This window comes from Bubalus bubalis, chromosome X (assembly GCF_019923935.1).
Source record: "Bubalus bubalis isolate 160015118507 breed Murrah chromosome X, NDDB_SH_1, whole genome shotgun sequence".
Taxonomy (NCBI): Eukaryota; Metazoa; Chordata; class Mammalia; order Artiodactyla; family Bovidae; genus Bubalus; species Bubalus bubalis.
In genome coordinates this window covers 25,453,895-25,476,058 of record NC_059181.1, presented here as the reverse complement: position 1 = coordinate 25,476,058, position 22,164 = coordinate 25,453,895, and the positions used below count along the sequence as shown (strand labels likewise).

At 37.4% G+C, this 22,164-nt stretch overlaps 1 long non-coding RNA gene across 2 annotated transcripts in view; it reads left to right on the top strand.

Moving 5' to 3' along the window:
- Positions 1-22,164, top strand: part of LOC123331776 — a 496,106-nt gene that overhangs the window by 459,389 nt on the left and 14,553 nt on the right. The window lies entirely within an intron of this gene.

The window sequence follows — 22,164 nt, the reverse complement described above, 5'->3', positions numbered from 1 at the left end:
TCGGCACTCAGCTTTCTTTATGGTCCAACTCTCACATCCATACATGACTACTGGAAAAACCATAGCTTTGACTAGACAGACCTTTGTCGGCAAAGTAATGTCTCTGCTTTTCAATATGCTGTCTAGGTTGGTTATAGCTTTTCTTCCAAGGAGCAAGCGTCTTTCAATTTCATGATTGCAGTCACCATCTGCAGTGATTTTGGAGCCTAAGAAAATAAAATCTGTCACTATTTCCAAATCTATTTGCATGAAGTGATGGGACCAAATGCCATGATCTTCATTTTTTGAAGGTTGAGTTTTAGGCCAGCTTTTTCACTCTCCTCTTTCACTTTGCCATCATCTTCAGCCAAAGACAAAAGAAGATGTTGGGGATGATGGTTTGGGACTTGAAAGGGTAGGAAGGCAATTCATAGAGAGATCAAAAAGCAAAGGTTTTTTGAGCAAATGTTTGCTGACCCATATAGAGACAAGCTTCCCTGATGGCTTAGCAGTATAGAATCCACCTGCAATACAGGAGATACAAGTTCAATCCCTGGGTTAGGAAGATCCCCTGGAGGAGGGCACGGCAACTCACCCCAGAATTCTTGCCTGGAGAATCCCATGGTTAGAGGAACCTGGCAGGGTACAGTCCGTAGGATTGCAAAGAGTCAGACACAACTGAGCACGAGCACAGACGGATGGAGACAATAGGACACTGAGTAGATTCTGATCTCTAGAATCCCTGTCCAGTCTTTGGCACATTTACACATATTATTTTACAGTGATCTCTGGTGAGCTCTCTTTTCTGGGAACTTGCCCTCTATTAAATTCTTTCAGGCAGTTGGCAAAAGGTCAAAATTTCTTTGTGAGTCTTTTGGACCTTGATTGTTTTCAACTCAAAATAATCTGTATACCAAAGAGACATTTTAGGGTGGAAAAATTTTCTCCTTCATAGCATAATAAATAAATTTTCATGTGGTTATTTGTTTTGTTTTGATGTGGATATAGGGTTTCTCTATTAGGTTTCTAGTTGAGTTTACTACATTCCATGTGTGTATCGGGCACTTAATGTATTTTATATCTTTTATTTATTTTGCTCTTACCTTCAGTTTAAAATGCAACTAGGAAATAATATTAAGATATTACACAATGTGAGTTGTTAGAATGAAGAAGTCTCATCCCCAAGATGAGGATATTTTAGGCCAGACTTTGATAAGTGGACAGTTCACTATTTTTGTATAAACTGGGATGAGAGAATGAACAAAGAGAAGGAAAGGGGGATGCAAACAAGAAAGGAAGGAAGGAAAGTAGGAAAGAAGAAAAGGAAAGAAAGAGAAGAGAGGAAGGAAGGAAAGCAGAGATAGAAGGAGCAAGGTATATATGCTCCAAATTTCTAAAAGTGCCTTGGAATAGACTTAACATTAGAAACATTAGTTTCTATAAGAAAATAGTTGTCTATAAGAAAATAGTTTTCATTCAGAGTCTCATTTGATTAACCTTAAATTAATGAAGAGTACATTGCTTTCCTGAGAAAGTATATGAATATATACAAAGTTTTTATAAAACTATTAAGTCTGAATTATTGTTTTATTTCTGGTTATTATTTCCAGCTTTATTGAAATATAATTGATATATAACAGTGTGTTTGTTGGCAGATGAATAAACAAAATGTGTCATATATGCAGAATGCAATACGTTTCTGCTTTGAAAAGGAAGGACATGCTGACACATGCTACAACATGGGTGAACCCTGAAAACATTATGCTAAGTGAAATAAGACAGTCACAAGCGGGTAAATGCTATAAGAATCAGCTTATATTAAGTACCTAGAGTAGTTAATCGGAGAAGGCACTGGCACCCCACTCCAGTACTCTTGCCTGGAAAATCCCATGGACAGAGGAGTCTAGTAGGCTGCAGTCCATCGGGTCGCTAAGAGTCGTGTCACTTTCCCTTTTCCCTTTCATGAATTGGAGAAGGAAATGGCAACCCACTCCAGTGTTCATGCCTGGAGAATCCCAGGGACAGGGGAGCCTGGTGGGCTGCCGTCTATGGGGTTGCACAGAGTCGGACATGACTGAAGCGACTTAGCAGCAGCAGCAGCAGCAGAGTAGTTAATAGAGGCAGAAAGTAGAATGGTGGTTTCCAAGGTTTAGGGGAGCAAGGAATGAAGAGTTGTTGTTTAATGGGTACATAGGTTCAGTTTTGTAAGATAAAAAAGATATGGTGATGAATAATGATGATTGTTGCATAAGAATATAAGTGTATTTAATGCCACTCAAAATTATTAAAATGATAAATGTTATATTAATTAGTTGCAATTAAGAAAATACCAAAAGTTAAAACTATAATTTTCCATAGCTCCATAAATCCATGAAAAGGTATCTTCTCAGTTTATATCATCAATTTGTCTTTCATTCTTTCCTCTCTACATATTTAAATATGCATTTTCTAATATAAACTTATTTTTTCCTTTCTTGTATTCTCTGATTACTTTATATCCATTTTAATCCCAATACTTTTAGATGACGGTAGGCAACCTGATTAATTCATGAATAAATATGTATATAGATGGATTTTTTAAATGAGTCTGAAAGAAAAAAATTTACTTAAATTCAATTATCACTGTATTTAAAATAAATAATTATTAACCAATGGTAAAGTCCAAAGTTAACAAAGGTTTACCACATTTTATTGTGCTTCACATTATTGTACATCACAGATGATTTTTTTTTCCTCCAATTGAAGGCTTGTGGAAACCCTGTGTGAAGCATCTCTGTTGGCACTATTTTTCTAACAGAATTTGCTTACTATCTCTCTCTGTATCACGTTTTGATCATTCTCTCCATATTTCAAACTTCTTCATTATCATATTCGTTATGGTGATCTGTGATTAATGATCTTTGATGTTACTGATACAACTCACTGAAGACTCAGATGATGGTTAGGATTTGTGAGCAATAAAATAATTTTTAATTGAGGTATGTGCATTGTTTTTCTAAACATAGGGCTTTTGCCCACTTACTAGACTACAGTATAGTGTAAACAAAACTTTCATATACACTGGGAAGCCAAAAGATTCTTATGACTCACTCGGCTGCAAGATTTGCTCTATTGTGGTGGTCTGGAATTGAACCTGCAATATCTCTGTGGATTGATTGACTGTATTCTCCTCATAGCTCAGTTGGTAAAGAATCCACCTGAAATGCAGGAGACCCCGGTCTGGTTCCTGGGTTGGGAAGATCCGCTAGAGAAGGGATAGGCTACCTATGCCAGTAATCTTGGGCTTCCCTTGTGGCTCAGCTGGTAAAGAATCCGCTTGCAATGTGGGTTTGATCCCTGGGTTGTGAAGATACCCTGGAGAAGGGAAAGGCTACCCACTCCAGTATTCTGGCCTGGAGAATTCCATGGACTGTATAGTCCATGGGGTCACAAAGAGTCAGACGTGACTGAGCAACTTTCACAGAAATTTAATTATCTTTATTATAGTAGATATAGATAATGTTGACTTAATGACCCCATTAAACACCATGATATATTCTATAACTATGTCAGTAATTTACATTGATTCCCCAAAAGGCAAAAGTAGGAGATAAACTTTTTATTAACCTTTAAAATCTTCCCAAATTCAATTATGTATTTCCCAAGACCCTGACAACTCCTATTTTTAAGCATCTACTTTCCTCCCTGTGTTCAGATGTAACATTTTCCTCTTCTGTGTGCTTTTTATCAGTGCATGTTCAGCTTTTTGAAAGGTTTTAAATCTAAGAATGTAAATTATTATAGCAATTTATGATTCATTCTGTATACTGTCTTTCCTCTAAACTTTTCAAACCTATTATAGCCACTCATTAATAGAAATACTCCTGAGAAGTGAAGCGGTCAACTGACCCCTTTGATATTAATAGAAAGGGGGAAAGAAAATTTAAATGACTTTGCTTTTATTTATTTATTTTCTGAACCAATACAATATTGTAAAGTAAAAAAAAGTAATAATAATAAAATAAATAAATAAAAATGACTTTGCTTTTAATTAAGTTACTACAGTCAGGGAAGCAGATCCTCATTTCTTCACTATTTTCTTCACAACAATATAGGATAATACAAATATGAAACTCACAAGAAGCTACTTCCCTTTTTGCACAAAACCCAATATCTCTGTAGTTTATTTTTACCACGGAAAGAAAAAAAGAAAGATTTATTTGCCTCTTAATATTATCTTACTGAACAATTTATGGAAGGAAATTGGGAGTCAGTATATCTTGTGGTTGAGTGTAGATTTTGGAAGAAACATGCCAGGGTTTGGTTTATAACCATTTTATTTAAAAATTGTGTGATTTGAGATAATTTTCTGAGCCTCAAATTCATCATATATGAAATAGGGATAACAATAATAGGAGATACATCACAGAGTTGGTATGAGAAATGAATGAAATACAATGTGCTAAGCATGTAGAAACTTCCTTGCTACATTCTCATCAACAACCCCATTTCTTCTGTTTCATGTCTAGAATTAATGAATACATTACTGAGTGTCTACCATAAACCAGTCATTCTAATATGCACTTTCATGTACAGGTTTAATAGACTGTCCTGTTATATGATTTTTTTTCCTTTTTATTTTTTTATTGAAAGATAATTGCTTTACAGAATTTTGTTGTTTTCTGTCAAACCTCAACATGAATCAGCCATAGGTATACATATATCCCCTCCCTTTTGAACCTCCCTCCCATCTCCCTCAACATCCCACCCCTCTAGGTTGATGCAGAGCCCCTGTTTGTTTCCTGAGACATACAGCAAATTCCCATTGGCTGTCTATTTTACATATGGTAATATAAATTTCCATGTTACTCTTTCCATGTATTTCACCCTCTCCTCCCCTCTCCACATGTCCATAAGTCTATCCTCTATGTCTGTTTCTCCACTGCTGCCCTGTAAATAAATTCTTCAGTAACATTTTTCTAGATTCCGTATATATGTGTTTGAATACAATATTTATCTTTCTCTTTCTGACTCACTTCACTCTGTATAATCGTTTCTAGGTTATTCACCTCGTCAGAACTGACTGAAATGTGTTCCTTTTTATGGCTGAGTAGTATTCCATTGTATATATGTACCGCACTTTTTTATCCATTCAGCTGTCAATGGACATCTAGGTTGCTTCCATGTTCTAGCTATTGTAAATAGTATTGTAATGAATAATGGGATACATGTGTTTTCTCAATTTTGATTTCTTCAGGGTGTATGACTAGGTGTGAGTTTGCTGGGCCATATGGTGGTTTTATTCCTAGTTTTTAAGGAATCCCCATACCGTCTTCCAAAGTGACTGTATCAATACACATTCCCACCAACAGTGCAAGAGAGTTCCCTTTTCTCCACACCCACTCCAGCATTTATTGTTTGTAGACTTTTTGATGATGGCCATTCTGACTGGTCTGAGGTGATATCTCACTGTAGTTTTGATTTGCATTTCTCTAATAATGAATGATGTTGAGCATCTTTTCATGTGTTTGTTAGCTATCTATATGTCTTCTTTGGAGAAATGTCTGTTTAGGTCTTTTTCCCACTTTTTGACTGGGTTGTTTGTTTTTCAGGCATTGAGTTGTATGACCTGATTGTATATTTTGGAATTAATCCTTTATCAGATGCTTCATTTGCAATTATTTTCTCCCATTCTGAGGGTTGTTTTTTCACCTTGCTTATAGTTTTGTTTTGTTTTGTTTTTTTAGCTGTGCAAAAGCTTTTAAATTTAATCAGGTACCACTTGTTTACTTTTGGTTTTATTTCTATTACTCGAGGAGGTGGGTCATAGAGGATCTTGATTTGATTTATGTTATCGTGTGTTCTGCGTACGTTTTCCTCTAAGAGTTTTAGTTTCTGGTCTTCCATTTAGATCTTTAATCCATTCTGAGTTTATCTTTGTGTATGGTGTCAGGAAGTGTTCTAATTTCACTGTTTTACACATAGCTGTCCAGTTTTCCCAGCACCATTTATTGAAGAGGCTGTCTTTGCCCCATTGTATATTCTTGCCTTCGTTGTCAAAAATAAGGTACCCATAGGTGCATGGCTCTATTTCTGGGCTTTCTATCTTGTTCCATTGGTCTATATTTCTGTTTTTGTGCCAGTACCATACTGTCTTCATAACTGTAGCTTTGTAGTATAATCTGAGGTCAGGAAGGTTGATTCCCCCAGCTCCATTCTTCTTTCTCAAGACTGCTTTGGCTATTCAGGGTCTTTTGTGTTTTCATATGAATTGTAAAATTTTTTGTTCTAGTTCTGTGAAAAATGCCATTGGTAATTTGATAGGGATTGCATTGAATCTGTAGATTGCAATTGGTAGTATAGTCATTTTCATAATATTGATTCTTCCTACCCAGGAGCATGGAATATCTCTGCATCTGTATATGTCATCTTTGATTTCTTTCATTAGTATCTTATAATTTTCTGTGTACAGGTCTTTTGTCTCCTTAGGTAAGTTTATTTCCAGTTATTTAATTCTTTTTGTTACAGTGGTGAATAGGATTGATTCTTTATTTTCTCTCTCTGATTTGTCATTGTTAGTATATAGAAATGCAAGTGACTTCTGTGTGTTGATTTTGTGTCTTGCAACCTTGCTAAATTCACTGATTAGCTCTAGTAATTTTCTCATACTGTCTATAGGGTTTTCTATGTACAGAATTATGTCATCTGCAAACAGTGAGAGCTTTACTTCTTCTTTCCCTATCTGCATTCCTTTTATTTCTTTTTCTTCTCTGATTGCTGTAGCTAGGACTTTCAGGATATGTTGAATAATAGTGGTGACAGTGGACACCCTTGTCTTGTTCCTCATCTTAGGGGGAATACTTTCAGTTTTTCACTATTAAGAATAATGTTTGCTGTAGGCTTATTATATATGGCCTTTACTATGTTGAGGTAGGTTCCTTCTATGCCCATTTTTTGAGGAGTTTTAATCATAACCAGGTGCTGAATTTTGTCAAAAGCTTTTTCCGGATCTATTGAGATGATCATATGGTTTTTATCTTTCAATTTGTTAATATGGTGTATCACATTGATTGATTTGTGTATATGAAGAATCCTTGCATTCCTGGAATAAACCCAACTTGATCATGGTGTATGAGCTTTTTGATGTGTTGCTGAATTCTGTTTGCTAAAATTTTGTTGAGGATTTTTGCATCTATATTCATCAATGATATTGGCCTGTAGTTTTCTTTTCTGTGTGTTGTCTTTGTCTGGTTTTGGTAGCAGAGTGATGGTGGCCTTATAGAATGAGTTTGGAAGTCTTCCTTCCTCTGCAATTTTTTGAAAGAGTTTTAGAAGTGTCTTCACTAAATGTTGATAGAATTCTCCTGTGAAGCCATCTGGTCCTGGACTTTTGTTTTGGGGGAGATTTTTGATCATAGCTTCAATTTCAGGGCTTGTAATTGGGTTGTTCATAATTTCAATTTCTTCCTGGTTCAGTCTTGAAACTTTGAACTTTTCTAAGAATCTGTCCATTTCTTCCAGGTTATCCATTTTATTGCCATATAGTTGTTCATAATAGTCTCTTATAATCCTTTGTAATTTTGCATTGTCTGTTGTAACCTCTCCTTTTTCATTTCTAATTTGTTGATTTGATTCTTCTCTCCTTTTTTCTTAATAATTCTGGCTAAAGGCTTGTCAATTTGTTTATCTTCTCAAATAAACAGCTTTTGGTTTTATTAATCTTTACTATTGTTTCTTTCATTTCTTTTTCATTTATTTCTGCTCGGATCTTTATGTCTTTATGATTTCTTTCCTTCTACTACATTTTTTTTTGTCTTCTTTTTCCAGTTGTTTTAGATGTAAAGTTAGGTTTTCTATTCAATGTTTTTCTTATTTCTTGATGTACGATTATATTGCTATAAACTTCCCTCTTAGAACTGCCTTTGCTGCATCCCATAGGTTTTGAGTTTTCGTGTTTTCATTGTCATTTGTTTCTAATTTTTTTTTTAATTTCCCTTTTGGTTTCTGCATTACCTGTTGGTTATTTAGAAACGTGTTATTTAATCTCCACGTGTTTATGTTTCTTACAGTTTTTTTTCTTGTAATTGATATCTAGTCTTATAGTGTTGTGGTCAGAGAAGATGCTTGATATGATTTCAATGTTCTTAAATTTACTGAGGTTTGATTTGTGATCCAAGATGTGGTCTATTCTGGAGAATGTTCCATGTGCACTTGAGAAGAAGGTGTATTCTTCTGCATTTGGATGGAATATCCTGAAGATATCAGTGAGATCCATCTCATCTAATGTATCACTTAAGACTTGTGTTTCCTTATTAATTTTCTGTTTTGATGATCTGTCCAATGGCGTGAGTGGGGTGTTAAAGTCTCCTACTATTATTGTGTTAACTGCCAATTTCTCCTTTTATGTTTGTTAGTGTTTGTCCTATGTATTGAGGTGCTCCTATGTTGGGTGGATAGATATTTAAAATTGTTATCTGTTATATGATTTTTGAAGTGAAATGCCTTGCATCTTAGTGGACCCAATAGAAACAGATCATCTCACTAAAGAAAAATGTTTACTAACCAACCTAACATTTCCAACTGATCATAGTTTCTCTGTCAATTAAGATGCCATGTAGTATAATAAGTCCCAGAAATTTCCATTGTGAAATGGAAAGATAACTTCAGTTAAGGCTCACATTTGCCCACGTTCTCAAACTGGTGGGTGCCCACTTGTAAAAAAAACTATATGGCTATACTGATTTATCCAAACTGCTGGGGAGGGTAGGTCTCCTCTAAGACTTGCTATTTGACAAGCTTCTTTAAACAAAATCATTTTATAATGTATAAAAATATCAAATTACCATGTTGTAACCTGGAACTAATATAATATTGTGAGCCAGTTATACTTCAATTTTTTTAAAAAAAATAGAAGCTTCCATTGTTACGTAATTAACTAAATAAACTCTACTCATGTACTTTTCCTATAAATATACCAAGCAACATGGTGGGTAGAGTTTTTTCTTTTGGATCATTTGCAAGGTACTTCCAGCTATGCCAGATCTAGAATATTGAGTTGTTCACTGTAGCTTTTCTCCCAGTAAGTTTTCCCAATAAAATTTAAGCTAAGTTTATACAATATGATATGCTGTGTTCTTTTTATGATAGACATCTTATATTTCCTTTGACCCTCTAGTAAATACCAAAACGTCTATGTAATAATTAAATCAATGAGTGAAGATAGAGAAGAACCTATATGATGGTGAAATGGTCTTTCTAATATATTTGCATATTATTTTTATAGGTGATGTTTTTCAAACTATTTTGATAATGTTCTTCCTGAGAGTGAAGAGAAGCTTAACATCCATTTTGTTCCTAAATCACTTTATCACAGGTTAATAAATTGATGGTCAAATCATTTTGGATTCCTTTCAGTTGCATACAGTAGAAAGACTTATATTTACCAAGTTATAAACATTGTTTAACCCAACATATGGCTTTCAAACCCCAACTTTGGAATGGTGAGTGACCAAAACAGGCAAAAATATCTGCCCTCATGGAAATTACATCTTAGGATATAAGAGAGAAAATAAAGAAATAAAGTATATACTATGTTAGAGAGTAATTATAAGTATAAAGGGAAAAGGTTGCTGAGAATTTAGAAAGGATGAGAAACAAGGGCCCATTGAGAAAGTCACATGTCACATTAAGACTTAAACTGAGATAGGAAACTATGCAGATGTCTGGGGTGAGATTATTTCAGAATGAAATAGCACAAGATCATGACAGGCTTACTCAGGAAATAAAGAAACTTATGATTAGAACAGAGTGAACAAGTGGAAGAGTAGTAGGAGATATAGTTAAAAGGGGTGATGGGAGGAGGGCTAGACCTTGCTGAATATATGACTGTTGCTGTGATTGAGATGGGAATCTAGAATGTTCTGAACACAAGAATGATGGGATGAGATGTGTATTTTATGGATTCAGAGGAGCCTTTTATGAAGTTATTATAGCATTCCAGGCAAAAATTTATGGTTGCTTGGACCAGCCTCATATCAGTGGAAGTGGTGAACACAGATGCCCTATTGTGCAATAGCAGGGGTATACTAACTTTGCAATCTGTGTGAGTGGCTATGCACTGTACTGTTCTGTACTATCAATCAACCTTCACATTGATATAAAAAACTCAGACTCTGTGCATTGGTGCCGAATTGAATCTTGGAGACAGAGTTTGCAGTGAAGGAGAGAAAGAGTAGTTTTATTGCTTTGCCAGGCAAAGTGGGACACAGCAGGTTCATGCCCCTCAAAAACTGTGTCCCACAACCTGGGAGGACTTGGTGAGGTATTTTATAACAGTGGTTCAAGGGCTGGGTTGTTGACAAGGATTAGGGTGTGTGCAAGGCCTGCACTTCTTTATTCTGGTCTCAGGTAGTCTTCTGATGAACTTCTCTGGTTTCTTTAACCTGGCTTAAGGTGGTCTTCTCTGGAGTGAAGAATAATAACATCTTCCATTTGTTACCAGTTTTAGTTCTGCTGAAGAGCTTAATTATACTGTTGTGTGTATCCCTTGAGATGGAATCAGGGCCTGACCCAAGGCTACACTAGTTTTTCTTGGCTGCTCCGTCCTTATTTCTGCATCCTTTCCCTTCCCTGATTAGCAGCTGTCCAAATCTGCCCTTTGCAACTCAGGGAAGGCATGGAGGCTGGAGTCTATTCTCTATAAACAAGAAATGTATAAGAAAGCTGTGGTACATATACACAATGGAATATTACTCAGCTAATAAAAAGAACACATTTGACCCAGTTCTAATGAGGTGGATGAAACTGGAGCTTATTATACAGAGTGAAGTAAGTCAGAAAGAAAACCACCAATACAGTATATTAACACATATATATGGAATTTAGAAAGATGGTAATGATGGCCCTATATGTGAGACAGCAAAAGAGACACAGATATAAAAAACAGACTTTTGGACTCTGTGGAAGAAGGCGAGGGTGGGATGATTTGAGAGAATAGCATTGAAACATGTGTATTACCATATGTGAAATAGATCACCAGTCCAAGCTCGATGCATGAAACAGGGCAATCAAAGCCAGTGCACTGGGACAACCCAGAGGGATGGGATGAGGAGGGAGGTGAAAGGTGGGTTCAGGATGGGGGACACATGTACACCCATGGCTGATTCATGTCAATGTATGGCAAAAACCACTACAATATTGTAAAGTAATTAGCCTCCAATTAAAATAAATAAATTAATTTAAAAAAAAAAAGAAATGGGGATACAGAAAGGTTTCTGTGCTCAAGAACCCCACAGGGTCATGCTTGGTTTCAACATGGCATGCATGTTAACATGGTTCTTAGAGTTGTATTATGCAATAAAGAGAGAAGCTTAGTTTTGAACACTTTATACTTGAGATTTCCAGTAGAGGCACAAGTGAATATTGAAGAGTCTGGTGGATATAGAAGCCCAAAAGTCAGAAGAGAGGAACAGCTTGAGTCATACACTTGGTAGTAATCTGCATATAGATACGTTTAAGGCTGTGTGACTATATAAGATCATCAGAATAATAAAATTAGAGTGAAAGTATAAAAATTGAATTTGTAGGCACCGCAGTACTTGGAGCACATCTAGGACAGGAGTAGGAGCCAGCAAAGGATACAAGAAAATCATGGTAGAGAATATTTGAAAAATCATCATCACCTTTGTTCAGTGCTGGTGACTTAACTTTTCATTTGCTTATAAAAGTTCAAAATTGGAGGTGGCGTGATTCCATGGTGGCCTAGTGGTTAAGATTCTGAGCTTTCACTGCCATGGCCTGGGTTCAATCCCTGGTTGAGAAACTGAGATCTAAACAAATTACGTTACATTGAATTGACTGGCCAATGGGTCACTGTCAAAAATGCTGAATGTATGAAAATGTAAGTTTCTAAGTAAAAAAAGCAGAAGAATACATTTTTACTTGAGATATGTATATACTTATATATTCATATGTGTAAAATACATTTTATAAAAATCAGAGCACATAGAAAATTACAAAATAGTATTTTTCAAAGTTGTAGCACTGCCATTATTTTATTTTTTGTCATACCACTTCCTCCTGTACTTCCTAAAGATATTTTGTGATATGAGTCAAATATTTTTTAAGGGTCCTATAATTTTTAAATGAATAAAAATTGGGAGCTGATAATTTTCTGACACCCATTGATCATTAGAGATATCCCAAGTATTGCAAAACCTGGACAGGGCATCACCAACCTAGAAAAACAGTTGAAAGGAGTAATTAATTCAATAGAGTATAGAAATACTACATAATTACACAGTTGGTAGTATAGAATAGTGGTTAAATGTTTACTCTCTGACTTGTGGGTTGGAATATTTTTAAATTTATTTTTAATTGAAGGATAATTGCTTTACAATACTGATTAGATTTCTGCTATCTTTTTAAAAATCAATAAGATTCCCATACCATCATATTCATCATTTTAATGTGTACAATTTAGTGGTTTTTAGTATATTCACAAAGCTGTGCAGTAATTGCTAATTCCTAAACATTTTCATGTCATTCTCCCTTCTTCCCCTGTCCACCCCTGCCCCCAGGCCCTTCAGTTCAGTTCAGTTCAGTCACTCAGTCGTGTCCAACTCTTTGCGACCCCATGAATTGCAGCACGCCAGGCCTCCCTGTCCATCACCAACTCCCGGCATCTACTCAAACTCACGTCCATCGTGTTGGTGATGGCATCCAGCCGTCTCATCCTCCGTTGTCCCTTTCTCCTCCTGCCCCCAATCCCTCCCAGCATCAGGGTCTTTTCCAATAAGTCAACTCTTCACATGAAGTGGCCAAAGTATTGGAGTTTCAGCTTTAGCATCAGTCCTTCCAAAGAACACCCAGGGCTGATCTCCTTTAGAATGGACTGGTTGGATCTCCTTGCAGTCCAAGGGACTCTCAAGAGTCTTCTCCAATGCCATAGTTTAAAAGCATCAATTCTTCGGCGCTCAGCTTTCTTCACAGTCCAACTCTCACATCCATACATGACCACTGGAAAAACCACAGCCTTGACTAGACGGACCTTTGTTGGCAAAGTAATGTCTCTGCTTTTTAATATACTACCTAGGTTGGTCATAACTTTCCTTCCAAGGAGTAAGCGTCTTTTAATTTCATGGCTACAGTCACCATCTGCAGTGATTTGGAGCCCCCAAAAATAAAGTCTGACACTGTTTCCACTGTTTCCCCATCTATTTCCCATGAAGTGATGGGACCAGATGCCATGGTCTTCGTTTTCTGAATGTTGAGCTTTAAGCCAACTTTTTCACTCTCCTCTTTCACCTTCATCAAGAGGCTTTTTAGTTCCTCTTCACTTTCTGCCATCAGGGTGGTGTCATCTGCATATCTGAGGTTATTGCTGTTTCTCCCGGCAATCTTGATTCCAGTTTGTGCTTCTTCCAGCCCAGCGTTTCTCATGATGTACTTTGCATATAAGTTAAATAAGCAGGGTGACAATATACAGCCTTGACGTACTCCTTTTCCTGTTTGTAACCAGTCTGTTGTTCCATGTCCAGTTGAGAAGCACTAATCTACTTATGGGTTTGCCTTTTCTGGACATTTCCTAAGGGAATCATATAATTTGTGACCTTTTGTGACTGGCTTGTTTTACTTAGTATAATGTTTTCAAGGATCACCCATGTCGTAGCATGTGCATGCATGCTCAGTCGTCTGACTCTTTGTAACCCTGTGAATTGTAGCCCACCAGGTTCCTCTGTCAATGGAATTTTCCAGACAAGAATACTGGAGTGGATTGCCATTTCCTACTCCAGGGAATCTTCCCAAACTCAGGGATCAAACTTGTGTCTTTTGCATTAGCAGGCAGATTCTTTACCACTAAGCCACCTGGGAAGTCCATTGTAGTATGTATCAGTACTTCATTCCTATTTCTTGCTGAATTATATTCCATTATGTGGATATACCATATTTGTTTATCCATTCATCAGTTGAGGGACATTTGGGTTGTTTCCACCATTTGGTTGTTTTGAATAATGCTGCTATGAACATGAACATTAGTGTACTCCAGATATAAGTCAGCGTATCTTCTGTTCTTCTAGATCATATGGTAACTCTACATTTAGCATTTTGAAGAATTGCCAAACTATTTACATTCCTACCAGCAACGTACAAGGGTCCCAGTTTCTCCACATCTCAGCTGACATTTGTTTTTATTTTTTTATTATAGCCATCCTATTGTGTGTGAAGTAATATGATAGTTATTCTAGTTAGTGTGAAGTAGTAGCTCAATGTGTGTTTTTTTTAAATTACTTTTTATTGAAGTGTGTGTTGTGTTAGTTTCAGGTATACAACAAAGTGAATCATTTATACATATACATGTGTGTGTGCTAAATTGCTTCAGTTGTGTCCAACTCTTTGCAAACCTATGAACTGTAGCCTCCTGCCAGTCTCCTCTGTCCTTTGGATTCTCCAGGCAAGGATACATATCCACTCTTTTTTTTAGATTGTTTTCCCATAAAGGTCATTACAGAGTATTGAGAAGCATTTCCTGTGCTATACAGTAGGTCCTTAGTAGGTATCTATTTTATAAATAGTAGTGTGTATATGTCGATCCCAATCTCCCAATTTATCTCTACCCCACATAAATAGTATTTTGTTTGAGAGATTTTATTCTAAAATTATAAGTAAAGTTAGCATAACAAAGAAAAAATGTTTGGGTCAACCTTTTTACTTCTGCGCAAGTAAAATCAAAATGGATTTGGTATTGCATGAGAGCTCTCTAAAGTGGAGGAAGGAGGCCTCTGAGGAAGTGTGACTTATACATATCTCAGCCTGGATGCAATCTGATCTTTTGATTACTTATTGTCCTAAAGAACATCTGCCAGAAAGTAATACTTCCCAGTCCCTTACCCTAAAGCAACTTGATATTCCTTAAGGACAAATATTTCCTGAATTGAATTCTTACCAAGCAAGTTTAGCAACTTGTGGGTTTTTGTCTTAAAAGGCCTGGACTTTTTGAAACTGGGGATGGTGGGGGGAGGGCATGGAAAGGATTTGTACTAGGGAGGACCACAGGAACACTTTGTATTGTTTTGCAGTATGCTGTGAAGATTCATTTTCAATTTAAAATTTTTTTTAAATCAAGGTTAACTCTGAGTTTTGATTAATTCAGGTGTAGAGAAGCAGAAGGATTGGGCATAAGGATGATTTGGCATAAGGATTATTTTAGGCTGATTATTTTTAAGAAGCAGAAGATAGATGAGAAGCTCTGAAAACCAAATAAAAGTTACCCTTTTGTAAGAGACATTTACACATATAAGGGAAGGCTCCATGTGTAAGCCTGTCACCCTCCTATACTGGAAGGAAGAAGGAATGACTATATCTCTAGAAATTCTTCTCAATGAAGAACGTGTGAACTTACATCTGCATAGTAAACTTACCCTTGTCTCTTGTGTATTTCCTGGCAACATCCCATTAACAGGCCTCCACTACTCCTACCTCCATCTTCTTTTGTTTCTAGCTGGGCATGACATTTAAGGTGATGGTTTAGACCAATACCAGGAGTTAGGTACTCAGTTTTCCTGGGCATCTCCTGGGTATACATGCTATGAAACTTCTGTTTGTCTTTCTCTTATTAATCTGCCTTTTATTGTATGGGTGTCTCAGCCCAGAATTTAGAAGGGTAGAAGGAGTAATATTTTTCCTACCCTCACCAGTAAACACAGAGATACTGTTTAAAAGCAAAACAAACAAACAAAAAAACCAACCTTGGGCCCTAAATGGAGTCAGTTTTGCTAGGCCACACCACTAACTTCATTGAAGTTTCCATGTCTCCTGGACATGTAGTCTTAACCACTCAGTCAGAAATTTTCTCATCAGCACCAATGAGGTAACACCCCAAGGGCTTTCTCCATCCCCCAAAGGAAGATGAGGTCATCTGCCCCATAGACCCCTTTCATCCACCATAGGCTGGCTGAATGATCTGACCTGAAATGACTTCTTTCATTTATGACTTCCTTGCCTCCTTTGTAAAACCCTTGCCCTTTATGAAGCCCACCACTACTCACTAGAGGATGCTGATCAACTCACGAATCATTCAGTGAAGTCAAATAGAGCTTTAAAATATACTCAGCTGATTTTCTTTTAACAGTTTTGAGGAGGTGGTTTCAGTGGCCTTTTTGAGGAATAATAAGGCCTGTGACTCAAGCAAAGGGAACAGAGGGAAACTGAGATAAAAGGGGGCTAGATAATATAGTGCCTTAAAGGTATTATAAATGCTTTGTCTTAATATGGGAAGCTATTAGCATGTTTGGGAAATGACACGATTTAATACAGATTTTAATAAGATCCCCATGGATCCCTATACTGTGTTAAGAATGAGCTGAAGATGGTAACATAATCTCCATGATCTCTGTGCTTCAGGATAGCCTCCTTCCCTTCTCTGACTTATGCCAGTTAGTCCAAGATTTAGCCTGTGTGTTTCCCTTGCTAAAAGCATTCACTTTTTTTTTTTAATGCAGTATAGTTGATTTATAATGTGCATGCATTTGCTGACCTCCCATTCAAGGAGAAGAAATAACAAAGGTCCAGCATGTAGACATTTAAAGGTGTCGACTAAAAATATAGTCACAACCTGAAAGAAGTGAGTTATTTTATTTGGTGGTAATGTTTAGGAGTCTCAGAGTCTCCGAGTCCAAGAGACAGCATCTCAGTAGCTCTGAGAAAACTGCTCCAAGGGAGCAGGGGGGAAGTCAGGCTGTATACAAGTTTGCAACAAAGGGAGAAGGCAGTCTGATCATCAAAGATCAGGTATCAAGTAAAGGAATTAAGCATTCTGTATATGGGAAGATGCAAGCCTCTGGGCTCGCTGAGTTCATTCCTTTCATAGGCACCTCAGCTATCTGGGGCCAACCCTGTCCCCTTGTTCACCTTGCTTCTTGCATTCCCCCAGCTCCTCAGCAGTCACTGTGGGGGATGGTGGCATCTGCTGGATCAGTGTTTTTGGAGACCTCATTCACATTTGGAGGCCAGAAATCACTGATGGTTGTAACATTTCTTGTTGATCAATATGGCAGGAGATATTTTCATTTCACAAAGGTCTGTTAAAAGAGACATAACAGAAATCACAGACCCCACATATAGTCATTTACTCACCATGACAGTGTTATCCAACACAAATTTGTGTGCCTGATGCACAGGGAGGCCAAACAAAGTGAAATGTCAGAGTTTTAAGCAAGGGAAAGTTCATTGCAGGCCCAATCAAGGAGAAGCGGGTGGTTCATGGTCAAAACCCCCAAACTCCCCAATGGTTTCTGGGGAGAAGTTTTCATAGGCAAAATTTGGGGCAAAGGCTGCAGGGTGTGTGACTTTGTTCTGATTGGTTGGTGGTGAGGTAAAAAGGTGGTGCTCCAGGAAGCTTGTGCTCAGCCTGAAGTTACCATCTTTCACTTGGATGGGCACCTTAGTTCCTGCAGAAGAACTCAAAGATATATATATATATATATATATATATATATATATATATGTATTCCTTGAGGAGGAGCTAGGACAGTGCTTTAAAGGCTGCACTGTTGTTTCTCACTGCTTCTCCTTTGTCTCTGCACCCCCTCCCTTCCCTGATTAACAACCATTTGAATCTGCCCCTTGGTACTCAGGAAGAGAAGGGGGACAGGTAATGGGCTCTGTACTTGGGAAGCCCCCCACAGAGTCCTGCTGGGTTTCAATAGCAAATCAAGACTTAATTGCAGTTTTGAATTTCTGTAGGTAAGTAATCTTAATCAACCAGTCTAAGAATTTTCTGATCAGCTTCAATAGGTGATCTGTCACATTGACCTTCTCCATTGCCTTAGTGGAAGAAGAGGCAATCTGTGTGATAAAAACCCTTGCCATCCCCCCATCCCCATCCTCAACAATGTCCTGGACTACAAATATTTTTTTTTTCTCTTTCTAAGAGATTCCTTGCTCCACTTTCCTTCCTATAAAGACTTTCAATTCTGTATAAACCCCTCAAAATACACTTCTAGTTGCTAGATGGAATGCTGACTCCTGAATCATAGAATAAAACCAATTTGTTCCTTAATAGTTCTTTAATCTGGAAGTGCATATATATCAATACTTAGGGGCTTCCCAGGTGGTGCTAGAGGTAAAGAATCCACCTGCCAATGCAGGAGACTTAAGAGATGCAGATTTGATCCCCAGGTCGGGAAGATCCCCTGGAGGAGGAAATGGCACCCCACTCCAGTATTCTTGCCTGGAGAATCCCGTGGACAGAGGAGCCTGGGGGACTACAGTCCATAGTGTTGCAAAGAGTCAGACATAACCGAAGTGACTTAGCACACACACACATATATACATATACAATCCCATGTTAAGCAAGATGAGAGCTAGACACCTTCTAAATGCTATAGTGATTGAATTAGATGAAATAATTTTGGCTACAGAAGCCCTAAACAATAAAATGGGACAGACTAGAAATTTCTTCAGGAAAATTGGAGGTATCAGGGGAAGATTTCATGCAAGGATGGGCACAATAAAGGACAGAAATGTAAGGACCTAACAGAAACAGAAGAGATTAAAAAGAGGTGGCAAGAATACACAGAAGAACTATACAAAAAAAGATCTTCATGACCCAGATAACCACAAAGGTGTGATCACTCACCTAGAGCCAGATATCCTGGAATGTGAAGTCAAATGGGCCTTTGGAAGCATTACTATAAACAAAGCTAGTGGAGATGATGGAATTCCAGCTGAGCTATTTCAAATCCTAAAAGATGATGCTGTGAAAGTGGTGCACTCAATATGTCAGCAAATTTGGAAATCTCATCAGTGGCCACAGGACTGGAAAGGTCAGTTTTCATTCCAATCTCAAAGAAAGACAATGCCAAGGAATATTCAAACTGCTGTACAGTTGTGCTCATTTCCTGTACTAGCAAGGTAATGCTCAAACTCCTTCAAGCTCAGCTTCAGCACTATGTGAACCAAGAACTTCCAGATGTACAGCTGGGTTTAGAAAACGCAGAAGAACCAGAACTCAAATTGCCAACATCTCTCAGATTATTAAAAGAGCAAGGGAAAAAAAAAAGAGAGAGAGAGCAAGGGAATTCCAGAAAAACGTCTCCTCTGCTTCATTGACTATACTAAATCCTTTGATTGTGTGGATCACCACAAACTGGGGAAAGTTCTTTGAGATGGGAATATGAGACCACCTTACCTGTCTCCTTAGAAACCTATATGCAGGCAAGAAGAAACAGTTAGAACTGGACAGGAAACAACAGACTGGTTCAAAGTTGGGAAAGGAGTACAAGAAGGCTATATATTGTCACCCTGCTTATTTGACTTCTATGCAGAGTACGTCATGAGAAACACTGGGCTGGATGAAGCACAAGCTGGAATCAGGATTGCCGGGAGAAATATCAATAACCTCAGATATGCAGATAACATCACCCTGATGGCAGAAAGAGAAGAAAAACTAGAGTCTCTTGATGAATGTGAAAGAGGAGCGTGAAAAAGTTGGCTTTAAACTCAACATTCAAAAAACGAAGATCATGGCATCTGGTCCCATCATTTCATGGCAAATAGAAAGCAAAAAAATGGAAACAGTGACAGATTTTCTTTTCTTAGGCTCCAAAATCACTGCGGACAGTGACTGCAGCCATGAAATTAAAAGACGCTTGCTCCTTTTAAAGCCATGACCAACCTAGACAGCATAAGAAAAAAAAGAGACATCACTTTGCCAACAAAAGTCCGTATAGACCTTTTTTGAGCCATTGCTCAGAGCTATTGTTTTCCCAGTAGTCGTGTTCAGATGTGAGAGCTGAACCATAAAGAAGGTTGAGCAATGTAGAATTGATGCTTTCAAACTGTGGTGTTGAAGACTCTTGAGAGTCCCCTGAACAGCAAAGTGATCCAACCAGTCAAGCTTAAAGGAAATCAGTCCTGAATATTCACTGGAAGGACTGATGTTGAAGCTCCAATACTTTGGCCAGCTGATGCGAAGAGCCAACTCATTGGAAAAGACCCTGATACTGGGAAAGATTGAGGGCAGGAGGAAAAGCTGGCGACAGAGGACGAGATAGTTGGATGACCAGGGAAGCCTGGATGGCATCACTGATTCAATAAACATGAGTTTGAGCAAGCTCCAGGAGATGGTAAAGGACAGGGAAGCCTGTCATGCTGCTGTGCATGGGATCACGAAGAGTCAGACATAGAGACTGAACAACAACAAGACAAATAAAGCCCAGAAGGAAGTAATTCAAGGAAATTTTCTCAAATATGAAAGGAGAATGGTTGATCTGTTCCATTACCTTTGAACATGGTCTTCAGTGTTTGCACAACATTAAGTGTAGAACTAATTCCTAACATTCAAAATATCATTCACTTTTAAGCAATTTCCATCATCCACCTCATCACTGAAACATATTCAAAGAATAAACTTTCTCTACCCCTATATCCTACAACCACCCCCCCTCGCCTGTTTTTATCTCATTCGTGGATATGTTTAGCAATTGTGCTATATTCTCTGAAAGTTCTTTGGAAGATGGGCTAAATGTTTGGAATAGTTTTTCTACTGAAAGTTACTTTCTTACCACTTTGGGCTTTAAATTTTCAAAATAATCAGCAAATAAATAGCAATTTGGTTTTTTCCCTCTAAAATGATTTAACATTTTCCCTCTAAAATGATTGAACATTCACAGCAAATTCCTCTAAGACTTAATTCCAAGACTTCTTTCCAAAATATATGGCTGCTAGAAGAACCGATCCACTCAAGTGTTTTAAGGATTTTTTATTTCTGCCCCTTAACAGATTTAGAAACTTTAATTTTCTTCTAGGCTAACACATTCCTACCAATGATTTATTAGTAAAAAAGAATTAATTACTTCACATAAAGTTGAAAAAAATAATTTCTAAAGGAAAATTCAAGTCCTAAAATATGCAACCTATAAAACAAATAAGGAACAAAAATTCCATGAGGAAAAAAGAAAGTCAACAGAAACCATCTTCATCTACCAATGAATTGGGTGAATCCCCGAGTCTTTAAAATAAGAGAAAGGAAAAATTAAATATCATCAGCCTTTTATTTTAATATGCATATCTTAATTCACTTAAATTTAAATTTAAACTAAATTTAAACTGCCAGTTCAATGCCATCATTTAGGAGCTGTTTGCTTTCTTTTGCTTTGAATTTTTGGATTTACTTTTGTGATTTTTTTTTTCTTTTCAATATCTAGAATGCAGATTTTCCCTGCTTCTCTGCCTTTGTTGTTTTTCAATCTTTCAGTTATGTACAACTGTCCGTGGGATTTGCCAGGCAAGAATACTGCAGTGGGCTTCAATTTTTTTCTCCCAGGGATCTTATGGATACAGGGATCAAGTCTGCATCTACTGCTTAGCAGGAGGATTCTTTACTACTGAGCCAGGCCTGGTTATCTTGCTAAGATAGAAAAAAAAAAGAGCCCATGGTTCTGATGGCTTGATAGTGTCAGGGAGCAAGAAATTTTCCTCTGTATTTCTAGGTTTTTTTGGTTGCCCTAAGAGTTAAATTGACATGAGAGAGATTACCAGGAGAAAATCAAACAAAATTTTAATAACATTGTACACATGAGAGAGATCCAAGAAAACTGATTAACTCATCAAAATGATGGAAGCCCTCACCTCAAATATTATCTTTAGCTAAAAACTAAAGATTAAGTTGGGGCTGGTGGATTGGGATTTCAAAAGGGAGGAAGGCATTTCACATGGAGATGGAATTTAAATGTTCGGTAAACAAATGTTTGCTGGCAGAGACAATGGGACACTGGGAGAAGTTTTAACAGTCTTTGCTAAATTCCTCCCTGTCTACCACACCTACTTCATATTATTCTGTCCTTGGCTGTCATGACGGCCCCCTTCCTGGAACTCGTCCTCTATCTGCATTCATTTAGGCAGCTAGGCGAGCCTTAACGATTTGGGGGAAGTCTTTTGGGCCTTGATTGTTTTCAGCTCAAAATAACCCGCATGCTAAAGAGACGCATTTTAAGGTGGCAAATTTTTCTCCCCTACAATAAAATACCTGAAGTTTATTTTTATGGTCATTTCTTTAATAAGAGAAAAGTTTGTCTACTGAAAGTAGGGTCCTAATATTAGTAACATGGATATCAGCTAGGGTGATTTACAAACACCAACACCTGAGCTTCACCTACCAAGTCAGAGTCTCTGAGGGTGGGGCTCTCTAGAGTAATTGATTTAAAA